Source organism: Bison bison, unplaced genomic scaffold (assembly GCF_000754665.1).
Source record: "Bison bison bison isolate TAMUID 2011002044 unplaced genomic scaffold, Bison_UMD1.0 scf7180017864347, whole genome shotgun sequence".
Classification (NCBI taxonomy): domain Eukaryota; kingdom Metazoa; phylum Chordata; class Mammalia; order Artiodactyla; family Bovidae; genus Bison; species Bison bison.
The window spans coordinates 5,056,168-5,061,440 of record NW_011494919.1 but is presented as its reverse complement, the minus strand read 5'-3'; positions in this window follow the sequence as shown (position 1 = coordinate 5,061,440).

Here is a 5,273-nt window from a genome sequence, read left to right as displayed (position 1 = left end):
TGAGAGAGAGAGCGACATGGGGAGACCAGTATTTCGAGAAACTGATCCCAATTCTTTATTTTCCATGGTCTACTTTTATACACTGAGATGTTATGCAAAAGTCATGCGGGGTCAGCAGTCCTGACTTTTATCAAAGTCAGGTGCTTCATACAAATGTATACAGAGGTCTTAGGGGTGTTACATCATCTTCTGGCCAGGGGGGCCTGCTGACAATTTACGACCCTCTCCTTGTGACAGCGGTCAGTCAATCAGGACACTTATTTCTCCACGGCTGATTATTCTCAAAACAGACGCCACCCGAATAAAGTTACATTCCTACAGGGTGAGGGTGTAGTGGGTTTTAGTTAAGGAAAGAATTTACTTAGCCTAAGGTCTAACGTGATTAATATCAAAGGTTAATTCTATATATTCATTAATGTGTGTAAGGGCAGGGGATATGGAGACTTAGCAACAAACATTGGCTCAACAAATGAAAAACCCTTCACCAACACAATTTCTAATTAGCCCATTATACTTATACTAATAGTTTTCTAACTTTTCTAAGGAACCTGTTTTTAGAAGGTTTAAAGCATCTTGTGCCTCTCACGGTTGGGAGGCTGTGAGCGATCACATGTGGCCGGACAAGCCTGTCAGGCAGGCCAGAGAACCTTCAGAGGAGTTTGTAGGTTAAAACACTCTTATCACGCCCAGGAATTATTATAAACTGGAGCTCTAAGTTAACTCCTTCTCCAAAAGAGGTGGTGGGGGACAGCCCCCCGTAAAGTCAGAGGTGTAGGTGAGCACAAAGTAGTAAAGTAGGCAGGCTCTGGTTATGGGGGTAGATGCTCGAGGAGTTCCAGGGGGACTCCTGAGGCTCGATCCCGCCTTTGCGTATGTCGAGCCTCCTTCCTCATGACCTTTGTCATGGGCGGAGTACCTCACTCTGGCCCCCAACAGTCTGTGGGGTCGCAAACAGTCGGACACGATTTAGCGACTTCACTTTCACTTTCACACTTTAAAAATATTTAGCTTTTGCCTCCTTTTTGAGATACAACTATCTCTTTCAGTGTGCTTGTTGGGCCTGGGGATCTGGTGGTAGATCCCAAACATCCCAGTTGAAATCACTGATGGGACAAAGATCTGCACCTCTCAACAGCCCACATAGCATTCCCACTTTTCTACTACTACAATCCCAAGAAGATTGTAATGGTTTTGAATTTGAAAGCTTTTATTGATTCTGTCCCTCTGTAACATTTTTCTTGTCCTCACTGAATATGTAAAGTTTATTCATATATTTACCCGACCTATACAGCACTGTTAAAGCCTCACTACAAATACCAGTTCAAACTGCTTTCTCCCTTTGTTTGTTGAACAAACAAACGGTGTGTATTGGACTCCTAGTATGACACACTGAATATGCTCACTTTTATAAAGTAAGCATTGTGTTTGCTGCTTAGAAGATGCTATGTTACTATAAGGACAATGTGATGGTAGTAAAAATAATAGTCTGGACAGGTACAGTTGTCTTGAAAGCACAACAAAAAAATTTGAAAATCAATCATAATGGACACGTAGTCTTTAACACATCATGGAAAAGGGTGGAGGTGGGAAAGAAAATTTCAGGTAGAAATGAATGTACAGCTGTACAGAGTGAGAAATAGTACAGAAATTACAAACACAGCTGTCACTATAAGGTGAAGTGAACAGAGTTCAGGTCATGATATGTTAACTATTTTGACATTAATGTGGGGGTAATTTGGAGAGCTCTTGGGGTATAGATAAAAGGTTAATGTTTTCATATTTTTATTTTCTATGCTTTCTTTTATGTGCAAAAGTTTATGGACATCTAATGAATGAGTTCTGTCTTGTAAATACCTACAAGTAAATGGAAATACATGCATCCTTGATATCAGAAGTAGCTGGATAATGATAAAGATAATGATAAAATAAGTTATTTGAAGTAATTATTGAAGTATATATGGTTTCCAAACTTTTGCCTAATATCCAAAATACGAAGATAATTTTCAACTTTTCAAATTCATGTTGAATTGCTTGTATCTACACTATTTCAGCCCCTCTAGTTTATCAAATTGCTTGAAGGCTCTTCTTTCTGAAAATCACCTGAGCTATCAATCTACAGTGACTACCATTTCTAAACTTACCTAAACATCAGATAATGTGGTCTATTTTTAAAAATGGCCTTACAATTTCTTTCACACATTTTGGCATATAACACTCTGAAGTTAGAAGTACAGAGTTAATATTATAAAAGACACATTAATCCACAATGATGTGGAAATTTTTTTTTATTCTCTTTCCTAAAATTTTCTTTTTAATGAGGAGTTTTTAAGCCTCTCTGTAAAATATCGAACCATAGCATCAAGGTATATTCATGGCAATACATCAGTTGAATTCATCTGAAATTGGAAAATGTGTGTGTTCACTGGAGCATTTAAAATGATGCACACCACACGCTAATTTATTAGAATAAAGTCAAACTAAGTCTCAATTAGAGAAAAGACCACAATAAATAGTTTGAGGAGAGTCCTCAGGGTAAGTGTAGGATAGACTTTATAATTCTTTACAGGCATATATTTCCGCCTCAAATTTAAAGAAAAATCCTTTGCACACTGAATTCAAAACCTCAGTTAATTATTTCAGTTTTATATATTTCCCCATGCAAAATACATTTTAACTTCTCAAATCTCTACTTTATTTCAAGGTCATTAGTTTAATGAGACACTATCTCAGATAGTCTATTAATAATCATTTCCCAGGAGAGCTTTTAGTTCTTATTCATTGTTTCCCTATTTATGCAGCACAACTCTAGCTCAGTCCCCTAACACATAAACAGTTTAAAAAGAATCTGAAAAACCAATTTTAAGCATTATATGTGATTGCTTATAAATGTCTACCATATTTCATATAACTTTGTTTTAACAAGGTTATCTATATTAGATTTTGGCTTGTTCCAAGAACAAATGTGCCTTATTTGTAACATTTTGTTCTGATAATAAGGAATAAATTGTCTGAGTATTACCTCTGAATTTGCTATATCTAATATGATATTTTTAATTGAACAAAACCCCATAGGAACTCCTATAAGCATGTGGGTATTATCCTAAAAGAAGTTTTCTAAGAGACTTGAAATTTTAATCAAATAGCTTTGGGGATAGAGATAAGAGAAGAGGAAGGAGAAAACAGATTCAGTTCAAAGAATTTTAGTAATTATTGCAGCAATAGATAATACTTTAAGCTAAAGACAAAAAAATGGAAGAAACTTGTTTTTAGTTTCTACTGCTAAGTAGTCAATAATTTTGAAATTCCAGTAACAGTTGTGTATTAAACTTATCTAGGTACTAAATACTTCGAGGTTCATACACTGTATTTGACATTGCTCCACATCAAAGGGACAAAATAATTGAAAGTAAATATATATTAGCATTAAACATAATCAAAGATATATGCAAAAAATGGAATATAAAAGTTAAAGTTACACATTTGAGGTCTCTCTGTCTGCGTTCTCAGTTGCGTCCGACTCTTGGGGACCCTGTGGACTGTAGCCCACTAGTCTGCTTTGTCCATGGGACTCTCCAGGCAGGAATACTGGAGTGGGTTGCCTGGCCCTCCTCCAAGGGATCTTCCTGATTGAGATTCTTTACCCACTGAGCTACCTGGGAAGCCCTGAGGTCTTTCTAAAACGATATAACACAGAGCATGTCTTTTGACAAATAAAGGATATTAATAATTTCATCTTATATATGGCTTCAAGACCTGTTGCTCATATATAAAAGAAATAATCTTCTACTTTATTACTTAAACTAAATCTGTTTCAAAGCATACCCTTCTTGGAGATAAACAGAACTTATCACTTATTTAACAAAGGGCTAAATGCTGGCCTCATTTACACAAGAAACAAAATGACAGCATGACAACATACACAGAATATTAGCTTTAAACATGGATGTTCAGTTCAGTTCAGTCGCTCAGTTGCGTCCGACTCCTTGCGACCTCATGAATTACAGCACACCAGGCTTTCCTGTCCATCACCAACTCCTGGAGTTCACCCAAACTCATGTCCATTGAGTCGGTGATGCCATCCAGCCATCTCATCCTCTGTCATCCCCTTTTCCTCCTGCCACCAATCCCACCCAGCATCAGGGTCTTTTCCAATGAGTCAACTCTTTGTATGAGGTGGCCAAAGTATTGGAGTTTCAGCTTTAGCATCAGTCCTTCCAATGAACACCCAGGACTGATCTCCTTCAGAATGGACTGGTTGGATCTCCTTGCAGTCCAAGGGACTCTCAAGAGTCTTCTCCAACACCACAGTTCAAAAGCATCAATTCTTCGGTGCTCAGCTTTCTTCACAGTACAACTCTCACATCCATACATGACCACTGGAAAAACCATAGCCTTGACTAGACGGACTTTTGTTGAAAAAGTAATGTCTCTGCTTCTGAATATGTTATCTACGTTTGTCATGACTTTCCTTCCAAGGAATAAGCATCTTTTAATTTCATGGCTGCAATCACCATCTGCAGTAATTTTGGAGCCCAGGAAAATGAAGTCTCTCCCTGTTTCCATTGTCTCCCTATCTATTTGCCATGAAGTGATGGGACCGGATGCCATGATCTTAGTTTTCTGAATGTTGAGCTTTAGGCCAACTTTTTCACTCTCCTCTTTCAACTTTCATCAAGAGGCTTTTTAGTTCCTCTTTATTTTCTGCCATGAGGGTGGTGTCATCTGCATATCTGAGGTTATTGATATTTCTCCCGGCAATCTTGATTCCAGTTTGTGCTTCTTCCAGCTCAGCGTTTCTCATGATGTACTCTGCATATAAGTTAAATGAGCAAGGTAACAATATACAGCCTTGATGTACTCCTTTCCCAATTTGGAACCAGTCTGTTCTTAGGTATATGTAAAATAAAATCCATAATCAACATAGTAAAAAGGAGTGTTTTATAATACACAGCACTTTTGTATATATTTTGGTAATATTTAACAACAGTTGAGGAATTTGCTACTAAGATTCTATAACTCTAAAAAATGTGCTTCTAACAATATAATTTTTGTTTAATTTTAAGCATAAATTTAAAATGAGTAATTTTATAATTTAAATACATCTTGTTTTAAAACATTACTTATATACTTGAAAGTATCAGATACTAAAGGTATGGAATTTATAATTATTTTAGTTAACACTATATAAAGAATTTAGAACTTTTCATTCTACTTAAATAAACTCAATTGGGAGGTACCTGGATGCATATTTACTTCTACAAATTTTTTCTCCT